General features: G+C 40.5%; 1 protein-coding gene and 1 long non-coding RNA gene across 2 annotated transcripts in view; one reads left to right on the top strand and one right to left on the bottom strand.

The window, feature by feature from the left end:
• Positions 1–24,529, bottom strand: part of GALNT17 (polypeptide N-acetylgalactosaminyltransferase 17) — a 1,717,045-nt gene that overhangs the window by 510,736 nt on the left and 1,181,780 nt on the right. The window lies entirely within an intron of this gene.
• LOC146859153 (uncharacterized) lies at positions 4,337–7,243 on the top strand. The gene is made up of 4 exons (XR_014979742.1): positions 4,337–4,466; positions 4,567–4,665; positions 5,089–5,202; positions 5,468–7,243. It is a non-coding gene; the product is annotated as an uncharacterized LOC146859153 (long non-coding RNA).

The following is a 24,529-nucleotide window of genomic DNA, read 5'->3' as shown; positions in this document are numbered from 1 at the left end:
CCAAGTACTCCATCATTCCATTCTGAAATTTCTGCCCTCCCACTTGCTTTCTTTTACAACCTTATTGCTCACCTCACCCTCCTCGGCTTACAGCACCCAATGCTCGGAATCCCTTTTATTTTCAGTCTAATTAGTCTCTCCCTCCCTTAGTTTCACCTCTACATCTTAGTAATAGATTTACTGCACTGGAAGGCATGCCTTTATTTGATTGACTGGTTGAAAAGAGCTCTATATTCAATGGTGATGGCGATATTTTAATGTTAAATGGACCATTCATGATTACTACCCCAGCTGTAATTTTGCAAGAACAAATAAGTATGCATACAGGTAGCCCGAATCTGTCCCTGACACCGATGCAACAAGAGAATACTTCAGGGTCTGCTGTTCTAATGACATGGAACATTGCTGGTAATAACCAAAAAAGATCAAATGTTGAATGGTTGTCTATATTAACATCTAAAGATATAGTATGTTTACAAGAGACTTGGGAACTTGAACCAATATATTTGAATGGATATCGCTCATTTCAAACTCCTGGTATACCTTCACCAGCTGGTCATGCCAAGGGTGGGTTACTGACCCTACTTTCTAATGCTTTCCCCCTCAAAGTGAAGTCTTTTTTAAATTCATCGTCATACTATCACATTATTTTATTAGAGTATCATGTAGATCAGTATTAGGTCCTCATTAATTTTTATAATAATAACACTGGAAGTAACCAACCATCAGTACTAGCCCCCTTAGAAAGGGATATTGTATTTCTGCTACATAAATGTACTAATCCTTGTAATATAATCTGGCTTGGGGACTTGACAATGGAGAGAGTGTACCCCATTTTAGTCACTCGGAGTACGGTAATGCTCTAAATAGATTATTAACGATAAATTATCTTGTATTTTTAAATGCGTCTGAAACTCGAACTGGTCAGTTAGGATATACGTTTTTTAAATCGTTTTTTCATCTCTACCCTTGATTATGTCTCGGTTTCTGATCCAATAAGAGGACTATTTTCTCATTTCAAGATTAATTTTTATGCTTATAGTGACTATGCTGTAATAACTTTCCTTATCCCCTCCCTAATGAAAAAAAAATCTACTCTCAAAGTACATGTAAACCCAGTAATTGCAAGGAAGAATGAAATTGCTCTAAAGTGGGAGAAAGTAGATACTGGGTGGTTCGTGGAGAACCTCGGGGCATATCATCAAGGAGGCAATTAATCATTATCGCCGCTTTTGCATCCGTTTTTGGACGAAAAGCGGCGATAATTTTAACGCCCTATTAGCAAGGACACGCTAACGCGTGAATCCATGCTTCTTCGCACTTTCCCTTAACGCCCAGCTTTGCATTTCTAATGAGATGCAAAGTGGGCGTTCCTCCCCAGAATAACGGTAGAAATGTCGCTAAGCAACATTTCTCCTATTATCAAGCCTCACGCAAAGCAGTATAGCGACAAGAAAAGTAGCGATAACCTCTGTTATCGCTACTTTCCTTACGCCTGCTTTGAAACTGACATGCTATCCTATGGATGGTGGATATCATGGCTAAGTATGTGTAGCCCTATCAGCAAACTATCGCCAAAAGTTGTACGATTATCGCTGGATTTCCAGCGATAATCGCACAGTTGGCAGCTTGCGCTCTGAATTTTATCGCTTTGGAGATAAGCATTGCTGATAGCACGCTATCTCCGTGATAAAATTCAGAGTTGTCCGGCGATAATTATCCTCGCGCTAAGTGCGCTTAGCGATAATTATCGCCGGCCCTTGCTGATATGCCCCCTAGTTTTCAGTCGATTTGAGGAGATAATGATCTGCTAAGATTCTATTCCTAATGATAACATGGTCTCAGCTTTTGAGTTGATTTTATCAGAAGGACAAAATAACGTAATTTGTGTCATACGCAAGGGCCATTCCAAGAAATGTAGTTGGTTTGATGAGGACTGCGATAAATCTTTAAGAAATCTCCATCTTTTTGTTGACCCTATATCGTGCCAGTCTACCTCTAAAAAAGATCTTAAAACTCACTTGTTGTCTAGTCTGCAAGCAAGAAGGAATTTTACAAATAGTAAGTTATCGACAGTTAGAGCATTCCTGACAGCCCGAGCATTATGCAAATGGATATGAATTTAACTTATTTATCGTTCGTCACTAATTTACAACACAGGTATATATTGGTGAGATTTCGGTTAAACTACATCCCTTTAATGTTGGGTCTCCCATGAAATACCTATGTAGCCTCCAATCTCCCATTTTGTACATGTGATGATCGATCTAGTCAGAACAATTTGTATTTTCAGTTTTTTTAAATATTACTGCGATGAAAGAAAAAGGTTTATTGTCCCCCTATTGCGTAAAATTAATTTTAAACAGTGTCTACTTTTTGCAGTCATTTTCTGACCCTTTTATATGTTTTTCAGTAGAGTCTTTTTTCTTATCAGCTTAAAAAAAGAGACGTTTAATTTGATGAATTTTATATCTAACATAAGTACTGACATATCGAATTGCTATAATAATTGTGTGTGTTTATGAATTATATTTTTTCTACTTTCTTAATGAGATTATTGTATTTTAACATGTACTTGCTGCTGGAAATTTGTAATTTTTGTATTTAAACGTTATTGCAATACTGAAATGTTTTATGTGTAGTATACTTTTTATGCCTTCATAGTGATGGAGAAATAAAGTTAATACAAAAAACAGAAGCACATTCCCCCCACTGGTACAATATATATAGGCGATACGTCCATAAATAGAGATGTGCCCACAGACCAAAAGAAGTGATTAGATTATTTTTTCTTTCATTTTCATTTATTTATCTAAAATGGTATTATGCATTATAGTGCTGTAGTGAAATCACTACTAATTAATTACATAATGCCTGTGCTCCTAATGTAGCTAACATCTTCATGGGATCCTTTGAAACCAGATTTATCTTCAATCAAGTAGCCCCTTTTAGTGAGAACATTTTGTGTTGGCATCGCTTCATCGATGATATCTTTTTTATTTGGAGAGGCCCTGAGCAACAACTTGAAGAATTTATGCTCTGGATTAATTTGTGCAATCAACATCTTAGATTTAGCCCCAACATTAGTAAGGAAAGAATCGAATTTCTGGATATTTGGATACAAGTCAAGGACCAAAACATAGAGGTTTCCCTCTATACCAAGCCGACTGCTCGTAATATCTACAATACACCAGCTACCGTCCACGCAGTCAGAAGGATAGTATCCCTTTCAGTCAATTCCTGCGGTACCGCAGGAATTGTACTTCTATGAAAGACTTTGAACTTCATGCAGAACAACTAAAAGCTAAGCTTCTGGATAGAGACTACCCTAACAGGCTTGTCAGGGATTCATATAAAAGAGCCAAATATTATGACAGAAGGGCTCTTTTACAAACTAAACAGACCAAAACAGAGAACAATATTGTATGCGTTACCACCCATTCCAACATCAATCATAAGGTGCGTCAGATTATAAACACTCAGTGGCACATCCTTAACTCAGACTCTCATAAAAATATCCTCCCTAAACCCATCTTTGCGTTTCGCCGCAACACAAATCTGAGAAACCTTTTGGTTAAATCAAGAGAGCCTTGTAGAGGTAGATTCATACAGAAATCTATTGTTGGAATTAACCCCATTATGAGAACACACAAATGTGGCCATTGCCACGCTTGTGAGTTTGCTATTGTAGGCCATGTCCTTCCTTGGGGGAAACGCACTTTCACTTTCAAGAACATGACCAATTGTCGTACCAGTAACGTGATTTATCTCATCCTGTGTCCCTGCCATAAACTCATAAAGGCTATGTAGGTGAAACTGGCAGGGAATTCAGGGTGAGGTTTAGTGAATATAAGTCAGCCTTACTTAATCACCGCACTGGAGCTCCGATGGTCTCCCATTGGCTGGAGTGTGGACACTCAGTGGAGGATTTGCGTGGGACTATTCTGGAACACATTCTTCCCTCCAAAGATGGGAACACTGATACCTTAAGGCGTAAAAGAGAGGTATTCTGGATTTACACTCTCCAAACATTTGAAAATGGACTCAATGAGTTTCTCCCTTGGGAGAATGCTATTACCTGAATTATGTTGCTCGTCACTTTTTTGCTTCATCAAATGGCCGATTCTCTTTATCAACTGGTTGTTACATGAAGACCGATTTTTCTGTTGTATATATTTTGTTGCCTCCAGGTTTACTTTATTCATTTTTGTAACGACATTACTCTCTCAATATGGCCGAACTTTTGGCTACCTGTTTTCTTCTATTTACTTTCTGGGTCCGTTTTCTATTTCTCTGAGAGGTCGTACCCATCATAGGTCACGTGATTTCCTCTTGCCGGGTACTTTAGCAGTGCACTTCTACCTGGGCTCTGTAGCTACTGGTGGCCAGCTGCGGGAATCCGTATTTTCATCAGGATACCGGTTCGGGGACCTACGCGGTACGACATCGGTTCGGGGACTCACGCGGTAAGGTTTCAGCACACTTACTTACGGCGTTTCTTTAACATCCTGAGGCTCATTAATCCCATATACTTATACTTGGGTTCCTTTTGGTGTTTGATTCTAGAGCCTTAACGATGACTGGTGGACCCTGTGCCTACTTGATCTCAATATTATCCTCGCATATCATCGACTAGCCCATCACAAGCCTCTGGAGCTTTTATTGGTGAGTTCCCACTATGCCCGTTATCATTCCGGTATACATCCGAGACGAGTTAATCCTGCTCACTCAAGTTTGAACTACGATCTGTTTTTGTCTACAGATCTTAGACACGACTGTGGAATGTCTTATATATACTCGTTATTCAGCTACCCATAGCTTGTGGTTCTCTCAATCTTGAGGCAAGATAGTCTTTATTCTACATACTGAACCGAATTAGCTTGTCAGTACCCGCAGTAGTCCCTGCTGTATATCTTTGCAATTCTGTGCGGTATGTACTTTACTGTTTGTTTAGAGATTTCCGCTCTTGATCTTTGGATATATTACCTTCCTTTTTATCTATACTCTCTGGTCTTTTTTCCTAGTCTTTGGATGCCATGTCTTCATTTATAGTTCAGTATACACTCATTTATTCCATTTTCTTTCCAGCCAAAATTGCGCTCTCCGGCCTGAGTTTCCAGTTTTAAATGATGTACTGGGTGTTAAAGCCGCGCGCACACCAGTGATTCACAAGCTCTGCTGGGATATCTCTCCCTTTTTTAAGTATGAAACCTCCTTAAGCATGGCCTTTTTTTCGGTTTATTATTTATGCTCGATTTTCTCCCTTAAATCTTTCTTCCTTTATTTTTTTGTTTTTTTATAAGAATGCTTTATTGTTTTCATCATGTCACTTCAATTCTATATTGCACACGACTCTTTGGTGATGGTTTTACTCTCAATTCTATGGTTGGGATTGTATCCTTGTCATAACAGGTTTTGTGTTTTATGTAATCTTTATTATCCTAAATCTTGGTTTTGTGTTCCACAGACCTACCACGTGCTTATGTGCCTGAAGCCCGACATATAATTTAGTATTCAGCCTTAAACAATCTACTTGGGTACTTTCATTAAGACTGTTATGTCAATTGGGCCCTGAAGAAGGAGCTCATTGAAATTATTCTGGGATCTCCGAAACGCGCGTCGGTGCTTTTTGTCTGATGTACTGTGTTTTATGTATGGTATATTGTATTGTGCTATTTTTTCTATTGTTGTCTTTATATGTATGAATTTGGTATATGTATTGTATTTTTTAGTCCTTTTGTGTTGGGCATATGATTGTGTTCTCTAAATTACTTATTGTGTTAAAATTGAATTTACATTATGGTTGGTTTTTTATGTAATTAATTAGAAGTGATTTCACTATAGCACTATAATGCATAATACCATTTTAGATAAATAAATGAAAATGAAAGAAAAAATAATCTAATCTGGTCTGTGGGCACATCTCTATTTATGGACGTATCGCCTATATATATTTTACCAGTGGGGGGAATGTGCTTCTGTTTTTTGTATTGAGTATTCCCTGACTCCTTCCCCCCTATTTACTAATTCAGGGTCCCTCCATGTTCTGTTATGGAGAAATAAAGTTATTCTGACTGACTGACTATTAAATCATTAATGATGAATGCACAAAGAGACAGGTAGGCCTGCCATTTCGTGCAGATCTTGTTTTTACTGACCTTACGACTCTGTCCACATTCCTATTGTTAACCACGGCTAAAATGTGTGCGCTCACTCCTTAACAACATGGTAACATTGGCTTGTCCCAATTGCCATATTTAATACCCTTATAAGTCTCTAGTAAGGTGGTACTGCATGTTCCATGAGTCTGTAACTTAAATGCAGCAAGTATGTCTGAAGCACTTATTGTGTCATCCACTTAAATAGCCCTTTATTCATGCATCCTGTGTGTGCAGCTTTAAACTGCCATTTCGACCTGGCAAATGAAACCTTTTGCCAGGCCCCAAACCGTCCTTTTTAATATATATGTTACCTCTCGAGTAGGCAGTGAACAGACCTGGGGGCAGGGTGCAGTGTATTTAAAAGTTAGACATGTACTTTTAAGTTTTAGCTGCCCAAGTCGTGAAAAAGTCTCAAATAATTTTTTCACTACATCAAGGCCTGCCTCTTTCTTTAATAAGTAACTTCCAAATGAAAACAGGTAACCTGTTCATGTCTTTGGAATTGAAGTGAAAACATCTTCCCTTATTATAAAGTTGGATTTTAAATTACAATTTTGAAAATGCCACTCTTGGAAAGTTGCCAATTTCCTTCCTTAGCCATTTAGTGACTGTGGCCTGTCTCTGGGTCACATGACTGGTGTAGCTGACAGCTGGGCTTTGTGTATCCCTCCTAGACAGCGACACACAATAGAGGGTTTAGATGGTAGGGCAACGCTGGGTTGCCCGTCAACGTGAAGTTCTGCCAACCAGATACTTTGTGATACAGCATCAACTGCTCGCAGGAGTTGCATTGCGAATCTCTGGCCAGAGAATACTTGATGACAACAGGAACTTCCTGCTACAGCAACGGTCATCCGTGATGCCTCGCCCGCTCTTTGCTCTACATTGACAACTGTCCACTACACTTCCCTGCTCCTCACAGCCCCCTCCACCGTGAACGGGACTCCTTGCACCAGACTGAGAAGGTAACTTTTCACCAGGACTAACCTGATTCCTGTATCCGACCTGCGTTCCAACACGGTCAGCCTGAACTTATAACTTCCTCCTGGTCTCACATGACCACAAAGTGGTGCTTTGGGCTTTTTGGCGCTGTTTTCACTTAAATGTTTAAAATTACAAATCCCTTATTCAACTGATTGGATTTCTGTTGTTTTGGTCTTGATTTGTTTTTAAAAGTTTGTTCTATTTGTCAAAATTGGTGTGGGACTGCATTAACAATTTACACATTGCAGCTAAGCGAAGTTTGACTGCTCTGAACCAAGCAACCAGAGGTTTGAGAACAGATTAATGTTGGTTTTGATTGTGCCTTACCATGACAAGGATTGTGGTTACTGCTTCACTAAGGTTTCACCAACCACGACCAGTCAATCAATCAATCAATCAGAGGTATTAAAGCAGGCTATTCACCCGTGAGGGTCTCAAGGCGCTGAGTGGGGTGCACCTCTGGATCAGTCGAAGAGCCAGGTCTTGAGGCTCTACCTGAAGGTGTGCAGAGTGGGGGAGCATCTGATGTTGACTGGGAGCTCGTTCCAGGTTTTTACTATGATGCAGGAGAAGGCTCTTTTGCCTGCTCTGGTTCTGCGGATGCGCAGGGTCTCTGCCAAGGCGAGGTCAGTGGAGCGAACATTACTTTTGCGTAAATGGAAGGATACACTTTCGTTGAGGTATTTGGGTCCAGTGTTGTGGAGAGATTTATAGGCGTGGGTGAGCAGCTTGAAGGTTACTCTCTTATGGATGGGGAGCCAGTGGAGGTCTCGTAGGTGCTGGGTCATGTGCTTGTGTTGTGGTGTTATGAGGATGAGTCTAGCTGCAGTGTTCTGGATGGTTTGAAGCTTGTGTAGCAGGGCTTTGTTGATTCTGGGGTAGAGGGTGTTTCCGTAGTTCAGTCTGCTGGTTATGAGTATGTGGGTGACAGTCTTTCTGCATTCGGGGGGGATCCAGTTGAAGGTATTGCATAGGATGCAGAGGGATTTGAACCAGGTGGAGGCAAAGGCGTTGATCTGGCGGGTCATGGTGAGGGAGGAGTCAGGAATAATGCTGAGGTTTCGGGCATGGTCTGATGGAGTGGGTGGGTTTCTGAGGGTGGAAGGCCACCAGGTGTTGTCCCAGGTGGTGGAGGAGGGTCCAACGACGAGGACCTCTGTCTTCTCTGAGTTGAGCTTAAGGCAACTATGGTTCATCCAGGCTGCGATGTCCTTCATTCCTTCCAGGAAGGTGAGTCTGGTATCTTTGGGGTTCTTCATGAGGAAGAGGATGAGCTGGGTATCGTCGGCGTAAGACACTATGCTGAGCCCATGCTGACCAGTAACCAAATTTATTTCAAAGACCTACATGGACTGAGAGAAAAATGGCAAAGAGAGATTGGTGACTCAGTTGTTCATTATTTGGTAGAACCACTCGGTTTTGTGGAAGACGTGGAAGTAAAACCAGCTTAAAATTCCTGCAACTCAAAATACTACACAGAATATAATACAGTGTAAAACTAATACACAAATAAGGCAGGCACAAAGACGATGGATACCTGCAAAACTGCACGCAAAAGGGCACATTTCTGCATACCCTATGGGACTGCCCCACCTCCAGAGATACTAGCGTGCAGTTAACAAAAGATTAGACGACTTCACTGAAACTACTATTTAAGGTGGACGTCTCCCTCGCACTGCTAGAAATATGAAAAGACACAGGCAGAATGAGTTATAAAGACTATTGATATACTTAGGATTTACAGTCACTGAAAGGGACATTGCCCAAAAATGGTGGAGTGCGATGGAACCAGAATACAGGACTGGGAGAAGGGTATGGCCCAGGGGTGCAGCTTCGGGGGTTACTAAAAAAATTAATCTGTATTAAATATTTGGGTATAGGTGCTTGCAGTTGGGTATGGTGAGCTGTCCGTCACATTGCACCCCGGATTGTAATGCCTACACTGACAAAAACACACATTGGTTCTCTCTCTCTCACCTGTGCCTTATAACTTGGTTAGTTTGAAAACGACTGTGTTTTAAGTAATCCTAACAATCCACACTTCTCTGTCTCTTCGGCTCCCCGGACGTCTTTCTTCTTGTATCCCAATCTTACTAACCAAGTTACGTGTCTGGTATGGCTATTTGCATAATTGAGTAAATAAATATGCTGTGTATCGGAATGCCCCATAAAGTTTGAGAAAGTATGTAGGCTGGACACATGACTGAGACTGGGAATCATGAGGAAGAAGACAACCCCAAATAACAGAAGCTTATGACTTAAAAAGAATGGTGGTTGCAGATGTTTCTCCCATTCCCAGAAGGAAACTCATTTAATGATGTGGTGCAATAGACTGTGTATGCGATACAACATGCCACATAATGGAGGATGGACATCGTCAGCAAGTAAACTGAGCAACTGCCTTGATGCTCAGGGATGAATCGTTAAGTGATAAATTACTGGTTTTGAAATGTTGCAAAATAAAAAAATCAATAAACCATTGCTTTAAAAAAATGTACATTTTGAAAATAAAATGAAAATCCATATTACAAGTGAGGTAGGCAGGTGGAAAAGCCATTCCATAATAACAATCAGGTGCCAGAGTACTGGAGCTGTTTAAAAGGCATGAGATGGGGTAAAGAGGTTTTGATCTGCCACTTGAGTACAGTGCCCAGGAATGTCATTCAAACATCCAATTTATGTTCATTAGAATTATTGTGACTGATTCCTTATTTATTTAGAAGTGATGTGTAGTGCTCCACGCCGCATTGCTGTTACTTCAAAGTCCTAATTGGACTGAAGTACACTTGAAAGCAATTACTTTTGCAGTGGAGCTCTTAGTTGAAAACAAAAAAGTTCAGAAATGCAACTGCTTCAAAACGTTAACTGAGAGCTCTGTCTCAGTAAATAAATCAGTGTAAAGTTAGGAGTCAAAATTCTCCGGTGCCTTGTGTGCAAACATGCTTATTTTTGCATGATCACTCCCTTTTTTTAGATTGATGCTGTATTTTGACTCTTTGCACTGGATCTGCTAAAGAAGGCTCCAGGGCATGTTCTCTGTCCCCTAAAACATGTAGAAATTGGTGACAAACCTAATTGTCATCGTTAACTTACCTATAGGTCCCTAGTGTATGTTACAAAGTGACCCAGGGTCTGTAAGTTAAATGTTACTAGTAGATTGCAGCACATATTGTGCCACCACTAGAGTGACAGAGTAAAACATGACTGCAGGCCTACCACTATAACCTGTCTGTGCAGTTATAAAGCTACAAATTTGACCTGGCAAAATAACCCATTTTGATAAGTCTTAACCTTCCTTTTAAATATTAATGTCACCCCTTAGTAGGCCTTAAATGCCCATAAGGCAGGGAGTAGGACATGTAACAGTTTAATCTTAAACATGTCCGTATAGTGACTTGGACTTTTGTAAATATTTACCTTTTGCCCAATTCATTGGCAAATTCTGATTTTTACTAAACATTTTACATAACGACCTTGTAGAAAGCGGCATTTTACTTGCCTAAAGCCCATGGAAGTCAATATGTATGTGCTTCTTACTATCACATAGGGGCTTAAGTGTCCCTTTAACGAGGTATAAACTTACTCTCCAAGCTGAGCTAAAGCCTTAAATGTGGAGAGGAATCCTTTTCCTCTAGGGTGCGACCAGGAGTTGAATTAATTTCAAAGAAGCCTTACACTGTTACAGGGAGATGTCGCTAACACCTGGGCATGCACTCTCCTTTGTTCTTCTAGTCAGCCTAGAATCAATCCCAGTGGGAGAGGAGCTGCTTCCAGAACTGGTTTTAAGTGAACCCAGAGGAGAGATTGCACATTTTCCTGTTAAAAATGTCTAGGGTGGACACATGAGCTCTGCACATGGGAGGAAAGATTCTGCCATGTTGCATTTAGGTAGGGAGGGGCACTGTGGGATTGATTGCAGTAGGGCACACCAGGACTGCTGCAATACCAGTTAGGGTTACCCTGAGGAACTTTTTCCCTGTTGGTTAAGGAGTGGCCAGGTGTCACCCCAACCCAAAAGCTAGTGCCAGGCATACATTTGACACTGACATCCCTGGGTACCTTCTTCACACCAATACTACTATGTGTGTGGAAGAGAAAAGAATGACTTCCCCTGCCGTAGAGACCTGTGAGAAGAACCCTAAGGACTCGACCTGCTCCTACTTGTACACAGGCAAGGAAATTGACTCCAGGGGACAGTAGGCTGACCTGCAGATGAGCTACATGGGCACAACCCGCTGCTGGAAGGCCCTTTTCCCTAAAGAATCCAGCTAACCAGTTCCAACTGGTCCTGCTAGGACTTCACTGGTGGCTTCTGTTGGATTGAGTTCTGCCCCTCAAGTACTGATACTGAGGTACTGTAACCCTTTGCTTGTTGCAGAGCGCATTCCCCCTGCCTAACTGTAAAACCTGGGACTTAGAAACGTTTGCTAAGTCTTTGCCTGGAGATCTGTTAAGGGACAGAGACAAACCTGGCTGCCGAACTGCCGGGTGTACAATGCGAAGGGCCTGTTTTTGATGAAGCTCCCGCTACATTCTTCTCTCAGGAAGCAAATCAGCTTCAGTTGGACTGATGCCGACGGGCATCTGATGAAATTGAACCCTCCTCAACTACAGCCCACAGCCTTGCCCTGCTCAGGTTATCTCACTTCCAGAAAATAATCTAAGTATAAAGGTCGAAAGTGTCACGGGGGCGTTGATGACTTCCTGAGCTCAGGCCTCCTTAGAGCTTTACTCACTCTCATTGACAACTTCACCAAGATCTCATCCGACGTCACCCAGATGTCAACAAGCCTGTCTTTGGATTTAGCCTGCAGCCTTGTCAACTGAAAACTGTACCTTTCCTGAAATGTTTTAGGTGTGAAGGTCACTTTCCGATTGGAATAAATATTACCCATGTATCTGATCCGAGCTCCATAGCAGTCAGACTTTAACCTTTCCCTTGATCCAGTCTAGCATGACAGTTTCACATAGTTGATACTTTCCACATTTTTGGTGGTATATCTCAATGGTTCTCCTAATTATATTTTTGTCTTTTGTGTCACTTTGTTCATTGGATTCTTCATTATTTCGGTAAATTTGAGTGGGATGTTTAAGGTGTTGTGTTTAACGGATTTGGTACTTGTTAAGGCTTTATACATTTACTTAAATAAATCAATTCTACTCTGTGTCATAACTACCAGGGATTGAGCTCAGGTTTAAATTACTGAAACGTCTACTATACCTAACAAGAATAGTGACAATATTGCTTGTGGTGAACGGGATCACTGACGAAATATCGAGAAGAAGAATATCGAATTGCCAAAATATCGAAGGAAAAATATAGAATGCCAAAATATCGAAGCCCTATCTCCAAACACGTAAGTAGAAAAATATGGAATCCTAAGTATCGTTGTAAAAAATATAGTTAGTCACAATATCGAATTTTTTAAAATGTCTTAAAATTGATGTAAAATTAATGAAATAAAACATATAATTAACTGAAACATACTTAAAAATACTTAAATTACTTTAAAATTAATAAATAATTAATGTAAGTAAGAAAAAAAAATAATACATATATATTAACGTAATATTTATTAAAAAAATGCAATATTTTTTGTGTAGGATAGCGGGCGGGTAAAATTTACTATTACCACTCCAGTAAGTGCAATAGTAGGGAAAACGTTGGATAGCGGGAGGGTAAATATGACTATCCCCACTCCAGAGAGTGCAACAGTAGGGAAAGCGTTGGATAGCGGGAGAGTAAAAATTAGTATTCCCACTCCAGACAGTGTAATAATAGGGAAAGCATTGGATAGCGTAGGGGTAAAAATCAATATTCACACTCCAGAGAGTGCAACAGTAGGGAAAGCGTTGGATAGCGGGAGGGTAAAATTTACTATTCCCACTCCAGTGAGTTCAACAGTAGGGAAAGCATTGGATAGCGTAGGGGTAAAAATTACTATTCCCACTCCAAAGAGTGCAACAGTAGGGAAAGCGTTGGATAGAGTAGGGCTAAAAATTACTATTCCCACTCCAGAGAGTGCAACAGTAGGGAAAGCGTTGGATAGCGTAGGGGTAAAAATTACTATTCCCACTTCAGAGAGTGCAACAGTAGGGAAAGCGTTGGATAGCGGGAGGGCAAAATGTACTATTCCCACTCCAGTGAGTGCAACAGTAGGGAAAACGTCAGATGGCGTAGGGGTAATAATTACTATTCACACTCCAAAGAGTGCAACAGTAGGAAAAGCGTTGGATAGTGTAGGGGTAAAAATTACTATTCCCACTCCAGAGAGTGCAACAGTAGGGAAAGCGTTGGATAGCGTAGGGGTAAAAATTACTATTTCCACTCCAAAGAGTGCAACAGTAGGGAAAGCGTTGGATAGCGTGGGGGTAAAAATTACTATTCCCACTCCAGTGAGTGCAACTGTAGGGTAAGCGTTGGATAGCGTAGGGGTAAAAATTACTATTCCCACTCCAGCGAGTGCAACAGTAGGGAAAGCGTTGATAGCGGGAGGGTAAAAATTACTATTCCCACTCCAAAGAGTGCAACAGTAGGGAAAGCGTTGGATAGCGTAGGGGTAAAAATTACTATTCCCACTCCAAAGAGTGCAACAGTAGGGAAAGCGTTGGATAGCGTAGGGGTAAAAATTACTATTCCCACTCCAGAGAGTGCAACAGTAGGGAAAGCGTTGGATAGCGGGAGGGTAAAATTTACTATTCCCAATCCAGTGAGTGCAACTCTAGGGTAAGCGTTGGATACCGTAGGGGTAAAAAAATGTATTCCCACTCCAGTGAGTGCAATAGTAGGGAAAGTGTTGGATAGCGTAGGGGTAAAAATTACTATTCCCACTCCAGTGAGTGCAATAGTAGGGAAAATAATAATTGAATATTTTATTAAAAATAAATAAATTATTAATACCAAATAAAAATATTAAAATTAATTACCAATCACACAATATTTAATAATTAGTTCATTATAAAAACCAATGTTTTTGTTTAATTAATCATCTATTAATAATTAATTAACAACCAATAAATTTTCAATACCAAAAATTAATAAATACAATGAATACCAACTAATAATTAATTAAGAATAAATGAATTAGCAATATACAAAAATTATTTCAATAATTAATTATTTACAATTAAATTAATTCCCACCATATTCCCCTATAAACCCACAACCCGCTACAAATAATAGATTAATACAATTAACATAATTATCAATTAAACAATTAATACAAATTAAAAACCAATTAATACTAATTATTTACCAATTAATAATTAATAAACAACCAATTAATTTTCAATACCAATTGATAATTACCTAATAACAATTAAATTACTTCCCACCCTATTCCCCTATAAACCCACAACCCGCTACGGAATTAAATTACACAAAATTTAAATAACATACAATTCATTACTTTAAAAATATTCAAACATACATTCCAAAATTTATACATACTTTTAACACATATACTAACACTTAAAACACTATAAAAAAATTCAATATTTTTAACAACTATATTATGACTGTCGATATTACTTACTTCTATATTATTTAAATCGATATTTTATTTCTTACCTGATTTTCGATATTCTTCACCACTATATTTTGGCAATTCGATATTCTGTCCATTCTATATTAAAAACTCGATATTCTGTCCTATCGATATTTTGAATTCGATATTATGTGTGTTTACCGGTGAACGACCATTCACTCCAACTAATAATCCACTTTCTCTCACATGGTAATCCTCTGACTAGATATTGCTGACAAAAGTGCGGTGCACATGGAACATCACCAAACTCATGCATCCGGGGAAGTCACTTGTACGTGGGCGGAGATAGAAGCTGCTTCCCCTAAGCTGACCATTGGTACACCTGGCACTGAAGTTTCTACCCCTGGCCTCAGGGCCATGAGTGAAAGGGTGAAAGGAATAGGATTTAAACAAGACCGCTGCTTACCTTTGGTACTTTGCCTTTGCTTAAGCCCCATAACAACAGATTTAGTGATCCTTTTGGTCTCAATCATGCTTGAAATCAGTTCAGTAAGTTGCATTCTTTTATCAAAACTTAGTGGTTGGTGAAATGCCACCTTTTGGTTTTGCTGGATTTGGCATCTTAGATACGGGGCAAACGTTGCCTAGATTCCTTAGTTCTTGTGGTGGAGAAAAAGGCCTGCCTTTCCAAAGCCGGGCAGAATGTTACCTGAGTTTTGCTGAGAAATGTATCAGTTCCTTAATAAGAGCCATAAGCGTTTTAGGGATGACTTTTATCGTTTAAGTCTTTTGCCAAATTATCGCAGAAGAATTAAATATGGTGTAAAAAAGTTTTGTTTCTATAGCAGCCGTCGGATCCTTAAATATGTTAAATATCTATTTTCTCATGTCTTGCGGCAGTATTAACTATTTGAAAATACGTTTTTTTTAGCTTGCCTTATTAAACTCGTACATTGTTTTTGTGTTTGCAGAAGATCATTTTGGTGCCGATTACGATCCGGCAAAAACCGGGGTACGAACCGTCGGTCGGAGCGTTTTCTCCGTCCGACTCGTACCCGGCCGTAAAACTTCACAAACATGGAATTACGATTCGCACGGAAACACCATTTCCGTACGAATCGTAAAAAACACCGACCGACGAAAATATACATACGAATGTGCTCCGGGAATGCTGCGACGTGACGTCGGGACGCTGTCAGGCAGCGTTTCACGACCCAGGAACCACGATTCAAACCGACAGCAGTCCGGACGGCAATATTTTCACGGCTCCAAAAAAGTGCCGGAAAAGCGAAGTACGTCGCAAAACGACCAGAGTAGGTGGCCCGGTATGTGCCGTACCCCCCCCAGCCCCCGTACGTACGCGCCGACCGCCCCCTAGCCCCCGTACGTTCAAGTCGTACCACCCCCAGCCCCCGTACGTTCGAGTCGTACCCCCCCAGCCCCCGTACGTTCGAGTCGTATCGAGTCGTACCCCCCCAGCCCCCGTACGTTCGAGTCGTACCCCCGTGTATGTACACCCTTGTACGTGTCGAACCCCCCAGTGTATGTACACCCTTGTACGTGTCGAACCCCCCGTGTATGTACACCCATGTACGTGTCGAACCCCCCGTGTATGTACACCCGTGTACGTTCTAGTCGTACCCCCCCAGCCCCCGTACGTTCGAGTCGTACCCGCCCCAGCCCCCGTACGTTCGAGTCGTACCCCCCGTGTATGTACACCCTTGTACGTGTCAAACCCCCTGTGTATGTACACCCGTGTACGTGTCGAACCCCCCATGTATGTACACCCGTGTACGTGTCGAACCCCCCCGTGTATGTACACCCGTGTACGTGTCAAACCCCCCCGTGTATGTACACCCGTGTACGTTCGAGTCGTACCCCCACCCGTGTATGTACGGTGCGTACCCCCAGCGTGTAGCGCTGGGGGTACGCACCGTACATACACGGGTGGGGGTACGACTCGAACGTACATGGGTGTACATACACGGGGGGTTCGACACGTACACGGGTGTACATACACGGGGGGTTCGACACGTACATGGGTGTACATACACGGGGGGGTTCGACACGTACAAGGGTGTACATACACGGGGGGTATGACTCGAACGTACGGGGGCTGGGGGGGGTACGACTCGAACGTACGGGGGCTGGGGGGGTACGACTCGAATGTACATGGGTGTACATACACGGGGGGTACGACTCGAACGTACGGGGGCTGGGGGGGTCGGCGCGTACGGACGGGGGCTGGGGGGGGTCGGCGCGTATGTACGGGGGCTGGGGGGGTCGGTGTGTACGTACGGGGGATGGGGGGGTCAGCGTGTATGCGGCCACATGTCTCCATGGTTGCTATGGGAGTTCGGTGCGGACGGTGTTTTTTCCATACGGTTGTAACATCGGACGCACGGGATGGATCGTAATTCCTCGGTCGGACTTCACTTTTCACATTTGTACGGTAAATCGTCCGTGGACATGTCGGACACATTTTCCGACCCGAGGAAGTGTGGGGAATACTTCCCAATGCGATTCGTATGGACTTTTTCCCATGCGAATCGTAATTGGCAGTTTGTACGGCACTTGTGCGATTCGTACGGTAAAAAGACCGGATACGAGTCGTACGGGGAATTTTTTTACCGGATCGTGATCGGCACCTTTATCTACCAAAAGGTCTTATAATGCCAGGAGCTTATGGATGCAGCGTTTCTGACCGAAAAATCTCGGCACACCGTAAGAAAACCCTCTCTGAACTGCTTATTGTTATGTTCTTTTGATATATTTCATTGTCAGCCCCTGGGCTAGAAACAGTCCATATAAAACGTGATACCATCCTCAGAAGTTGACTTCCTCATTGTTATACTAAGTGGATCTTGCTCTATTCTCATCCATAATTACAATTATGGATGAGAATAGAGTAAAGTAAATCTCTTTATTGTTCAGACAGCATAGCAAAAACTGATCATGCACTTATTACTCAGGTAGGATCAGAAAAGCTACAGGCATCTCTCTTTTATTACATTTATATTTTACAACCTCTTTATTTCCTTATCAATCTGTCCATTTCTACCAAAAGCAGGTGGCAATAGAACAGATACCACAAGAAAAAAATATGTTGAATTTCAAGCACCCTTGTGAACTGTAATGATGGATGAGTCAGGCTAACAACACAAACACATTAGGCAAAAATGACGGCTCCATCATTCTCACACAACATCTGGGTAAATTACAAATGAGAAATATGTATCTTTTTACAGAAACATGAACAGTATGCATTAATGAGACACGCTAATCACAGTAACTTCAAATTATCACCCTGATCTTTTTAAAAATAAGTGTAACATTCAAATCTTTATTGGATTGTGTCATCGAGTTCATTTATCAAAGGAAGACAGGAATTAAAAGATTTTTTTCATGCTGTGCAGCTCCCTTAGTGCATTATACTAATTAGATATCTTATTATGCTCAGCCAACAAATATTTAGTGTGCTAAAACTTTAATTTATTTTGGATCTGTATGAAAAAGTATATTGTGATTCTGCTGCCTAATGAGTTTCATAAGCATACGGCACACGCTAAAATAAATTTCAAAAATGTAAAACGTAATATTATTTACTCAGGCAGGTATAAAAGTTGTTTTTTATAATAATGAGCAGCTGCCAGTGAACTGGAGTTGTTTAAACAAAATGACATGGGGTGCACACTGGGGGCTTTTATCTTGCACTTGAGTGCAGTGCCCAAGAAAATCATTCAAAGATGCATTCTCTACTCACTGGAATCATTTTGACTGAATGTTCATGTATTTAGACATTTTCGTAGTGATCTGCATGGTCTTGTCATTACCTCTGAGTGAGTGCTCATAAGGCCCTAGTACATTTAGACAGCAATTACTTTGGATTTACCATCTGAAAATAAAGCTCTGAAGATTCTTTAAAACGTTGAGTGCTCACTCTCAGTAAGTAAATCAGTGCAAAGGTAGAAATCGAAATGATCTGCTGCCCGGTAATCCTCTCCACACAAATTACTGACAAAAGTACGGTGCACATGGAACAGCACCAAACGCGTGCAGCCAGTTAGTCCCTTATAGGTAGTCAGAGGTGGACTCTGCTTCCCTTAGCCTGGCGTTTCGTACACTGGGCACTGCAGTTGCCAACCCTGGCCCCAGGGGTCATTAGCACGAGAATTAGGAAGTAACCCAGCTTGAAGACACATAGGGGCATATTATCAAGCCAGGCGATAAAATTATCGCCGATTTAGCGGCAGAAAACTGCCATTGACGCTCAGGTTAGATGTCCTTCACATCTAACCTGAGCTTCAATTGGAATGCCATAGAGCATATTATCAAGCCCATTATCGCCGTTTTAGCGGCAGTTTTCTGCCGCTAAAGCGGCGATAATTTTATCGCCTGGCTTGATAATATGCTCCCATGCTTATTCTTCTAGTTCGTCTTTCCTTTAGCTCTTTTGTAGCAGATTGCAGGTAATTGAGAGGCTAAAGATGGCAAAAGTGGCCATTCTTTATTAAGGGGTCAAATGGGTCCCACAGAGGCTGAACTAGATTGGTGTAATCAATAATACTGAAGTTTTTATTGCCCCCCCAGTCAAAAATACATAAATCATCCGACCCCTCCTCAAAGCTTTTTATAATTATTCTATTAAACTGGCAATGTTTAAATATTTCTAGACTTATGTACATATTGCAATTCTGTTACTGTTTTAAAAATACAGTCAAACACATTATTGCCAAACATGCTATTCTGGTCAGACAGGCCATAGTATAGTGTAAAAGCACCAACAATGTGTGATTATCAGAAATGGGGTTGGGGTTTTCCAGAATAGTTGGAGTCCCTTCCCTTTTGACACCTTCTCTCAGTCAGGATCCAATGACATGATCATTCAGCTGAAAGCAAAGCACTGTTATCAACATAATGCTTCTTTTGGCCAGAGACTGATGCCCCCCCAGGATAACTTGAGGCCCCCTGAAGGGGGCCCGCTTCCCAATTTGAAGACTCTGATCAAGGGAGTTTACTAAGGAAGTTGACTTCCTTGGGGTTAAGCTGTCTAGATCTTGCTTAGGTTTATTACAGTGAAGGTTAAAAATAAAGTAAACTAAATCCCTATACTCTTCAGAAAGCATAGCTAAAATGATAAACCAATGATGAGTCTAGTGTTATCGGCATAGAAACCTGTACTAGTCCCTGTGAGGTGAATTTAAAAAAACAAAGAATATTTATGGTTGTGTGAGGGTCCGGTGAGTTTTTGGTGTAATCATAATGCCATAAAAAAATCTAAAAGTGGATGCTTTAAAGGCCGGGATCAGAGGTGAAACTCTCCGATTTTCACTGAGTACTAATAAAAAAATCAAACAAGAGATGGCAGTACTGCAGAACAATGTTGTAACCGCGGAAGAAGGACTAATTAAAGCTATTCGGGAGGGAAGGGAAACTGAAGAAGAACTTAAACAGATTACAATTGCTAAGAATCATGTGATTGCAGTACTAACAGCTAAAGCTATTGACCAAGCTACAATACATAAGGAAAAAATATACAAATTAAGCGAGCAGGTAGGACATCAACTAGCTATACGCACCCGAGAATCAAGCACTGCTAATTTTATCAAGGCTATCAGAGATCCAGAAGCCGGGCTCATGACAGATCCCGATGCAATTCGGATTGCGTTTCATAAATACTACCAGATCTTATACAGGGAAAATCACATACATCATAATATCCATGATGCAATTAATGAATACATAATACAGGATGATTATATTAGGTTAGAGAGCAATGATGCTGATAATATGAATGAGATTCCAAAATGGGAGGAAATCTTCCTTGCACTGAATAGCCTTGCTATAGGTAAAGCGGCGGGTATGGATGGAATTCCTATCGAATTTTATGTTAAATTTTCTTTACAATTGAAAGATATACTATCAGAGTTAGTCGCTCACGTATTCCAAGGGGGTCGACCTCCAGGATCCTGGTCTAAGGCTAAAATCGTAGTCTTCTTTAAAAAACATAAAGATGCCGCAGAGCTAGGGTCCTATTGTCCTATCACGCTAATAGTGACTCCAAAATCTATGCCAAGTTATTGGCTAACAGATTAGCCCCTAACATACATAAATTAGTGTCTGTTAGACAACATGGGTTTATCCCTGGAAGGGGCACCACCGATCATATTCAGAGAGTAATCTCATTATTTGATTGGTGCGAGGTATCAGGAGACCCTATGGCATTGATACTATTAGATGCCGAGAAAGCTTTCGATAGGGTCTCCTGGAAATATCTCTGGATAGTTATGGCAAGAAGTGGTATAGGGGAACCCTTTATTAAAGCAGTACAGATCCTGTATAAGGATCCAACGGCAGTGGTCATGGTGAATGGGTCAATATCAGATTCCATGTCTATAACTAGAGGGACAAGGCAGGGATGTCCATGCTCACCTCTCTTATTTGCCATATATATAGACCCATTCATACGGAGATTAGAGAACATCGCTAGGATCTCACCTGTCTGGGTAAGGCACCAAGCTACAAAAATATTAGCTTACGCGGACGATATCGCGGTGGTCACTAGTGACCCAGCGATTGCAATCAAGGCGATTGAGGAAGAAGCGAAGATCTTTGGGGAAGTGTCAGGCTACAAATTAAATCAAGCCAAACCCAGATCATCCCTAACAATAAAATAAACCTGAATGATACACGGGTGACAGAGAAAGCTAATTACCTGGGAGTGAGTATGACCTCAAAATTAGGAAATGTAGTCGATGATAATATCTCGCCTTTAATGCAACGTACTAAGAAGGATATGATTCGCTACAATAACCTTCACCTATCTATTGGAGGTCATTGCAATTTAATTAAAATGCTTTTTTTGCCTAGATTTTTATATTTTTTCAGATTAATTTGTTTAGAATTTTCCCAGCAAATATTTAAAAACATAGACAGTATGTTTAGTAGATTCCTATGGGGGTATAAGAAACCACAAAGGGCATTACAAACTATTACCTTACCTAGAGATAGAGGAGGATTGGCATTGCCTAATTTCAAACTATACTATTTGGCTACCACCTTAAAATTTAGTGTCGGTTTACTATCGTCCACAAATATTAATAACGAAGGGGATATTCCAACCCCACAAGAGCTACTGCTAAGAAATGAGTTTAGTGGGTGCTTATGGCGACATATGAACGATGGCTACTTCAAAAAAGTGAGATTTAAGTCAACATTTGGTATTTACAAAATCTGGAATCTCGTACGGAAACTAGCCGGTATTGGACGATTATCTCATTATACCCCAATCCTTAATAACAACAATCTCCCTGGGATTTTTAGTGACTTATACATTGAAAGATGGGCAACGAAAAGGATCACTCAACTTGGCTGTTTTTACACCACATCAGGAATTAAATCTTTTGGTGAATTGCAGATCGAATTTAACTTAGGCCATCGGGATTTTTTTTAATTTTTACAGATTCGAGATTTTCTTTTGAAGAGAGGGGGGAACGGGCTAAAATTCCTGACGGTCCCACTGATAGAGAACTTATTAAATAAGCCCAAAGGTAAAATTGGAGATATTTAGGAATTATTAAATTCTTGCAATCCAGATGATATGGGTGAATACATAATTAAATGGCAGGATAAACTAGGGATATCTGATGTAATCGTCCAACAATCATACACTTTATATCAGTCTAGTTTTATGTCAATTAAACTTCAGGCTCAATTCTATAAAACTTTTTTCTTTTTGTATTATACCCCACTCAAAATAGCTAAATGGGGTTCAGGGAAAGGAACTACTTGCCCTAGATGCGCATTACCTGAAGTTGATAGTATACATATCTTTGCTTCCTGCACGGTATTAACGAACCTCGTGAACGATGTCTCCACTTTTCTCTCCGATGTATTTAACACAAGAATAGAAATTTCTATCGTAGAAATCATGCTTGGTATCTCAAATGTTGTACGACCTAAACATATGCAAGGAATAATATTCGTTGCAATGGCTGTTTTTAGATTGTATATTGCTTCAGCTTGGCTAGATACTAATGCACCGGCGTTTCAACAATGGAGATCCCGGTTATTAGCAATATGTAGCTTAGAAGTAGCCATATATAAAAGAAAAGCTATATTAAACGTAAAAAAGGACTAGCAATCTGGGATCCTCTCCTACGATGGCAACAAAGATAATACATATTATTTTCATTATTTATTAAAAGTTTTTTTTTTTTACCTGCTTTACATGTGATGTCTGAGACGTATTACTCTAAGATAAAAACTGTTATCCGTATGTATCCGATTGTTCTGAGCTAGGGTGGGGGAGGGGTTTATCTTCTGTGAAAAACTCAATAAAAAGAATTAAAAAAAAAAAAAAATCCAAAAGCACTTTGACTGTAGTAATTCTGCTAATTTGTTAACTAGGCAAACCGAGTCAAGGTTTAGAGCTACAATTAAGTCAGTTAGATTATCATCAAATTGACTACTTTTGCAATAAATAGCAACAAAGGTTACAGCATTTGGAGTGCTACTATTAGAACATACCACAAAGGCTTTCAAAGGAGCCCAGGGTTCATGCAATAGTTTTATAAGCAGGGTTTTGCCTGAAATCAATGCTCACTGCCTCATCTGTCCTTTTTGAGTAAGGACTGCTTTGTAATTTATATCTATAAAGTTTTTTTCAGAAGTCTCTGGTTACAATCTTCTACGAGCCAAATTTCCCCAATGGATATTATGCCGCAATATAGGTAGTGTGGTAGAGAGTGCATTGTTCGACATTGATATGGAGTTAGTAAAAATGTAATGTCGGACATAGAGATAGAGGATTTGGCCATACAGTGGCACCTTATATCAGGTTTGGGCTGGGCTATTGAGTGGTAATATTTGGGAAAACCATATTGGAACAAAACAGGGTCGATAGTTTGTTATGACACAAATGTAAATGTTTATAAGAATAAATGAGACCACATGGATCAGCTCCAACCAAATGTTTACATTTGAAAAACACTCCTTACTATAGATTATACCTATGACTATACCTATGACTCATTTTAAAGGTACACTTGAATTTGGGTTAGGACGTTTCTTTTATAGGTTTGATTGCAGTAAAATGAAAGCCATATCAGTGATTTTGAGCTCTTATAACTCAATTAAAAAAATTGAAGTGAAAAAACTGAAGCCCCTCAAATGAAATCTGGAATTTGTGGTGATTAATCCAAAATATAAAAACCACAAACTTAAACTCTGCAATTCACCTCCAGCAAGGTGCACCATTAGAAATTTTGACAGATAATACATAGCTGCAAGTGAAAGTTTTTCTATGGAAAATACTTCTACACTGTTCTCAATCCTTGAAAACACTCAAACCTAGATGTCTGTCAACCATCTAAAGCTTAACCCCATTGAGACAGCTTTTTTTTACGTAACTTCACCTTCCAAACCTGGTTTACCTCTATCAGTATACTGAGTTATGCACATAGGGCCTGATTCACAAAGGTAAACGTACACTTTAGAGTACATTTGCTACTTTTCTGTTTTCACAAAGGTAAATTTAGACCAACAGTCTAACTTTCAGCAGCGGTCCGTTGAGGGAGTTCTGTGGGGTGGAAAGGCGGGGCGGGGGAGGGGTAGGGTGGGGGGTACTAAACACCGGAATATGGATAATTGGAGGTAAGTAAACGATTAAATAAATTAAACGAATTTCATAGCGCAGGCTGCACCGCATTTTGTGATGCAGCGCGCGCTATGAAATTCATTTTATTTATTTAATTGTTCACTTACCTCCAATTATCCACGTTCCGGTGTTTAGTACCCCCCACCCTGCCCCTCCCCCGCCCCGCCTTTCCGCCCCACAGAACTCCCTCCACGGACCGCTGCTGCTAACTTTACTACCTATCAGTTTTCACCAAGGTA

Source organism: Triturus cristatus, chromosome 3_2, assembly GCF_964204655.1.
Source record: "Triturus cristatus chromosome 3_2, aTriCri1.1, whole genome shotgun sequence".
NCBI classification, from domain to species: Eukaryota; Metazoa; Chordata; class Amphibia; order Caudata; family Salamandridae; genus Triturus; species Triturus cristatus.
Note: the sequence above shows the minus strand (reverse complement) of the source record. Positions and strands in the feature narration are given on the sequence as shown.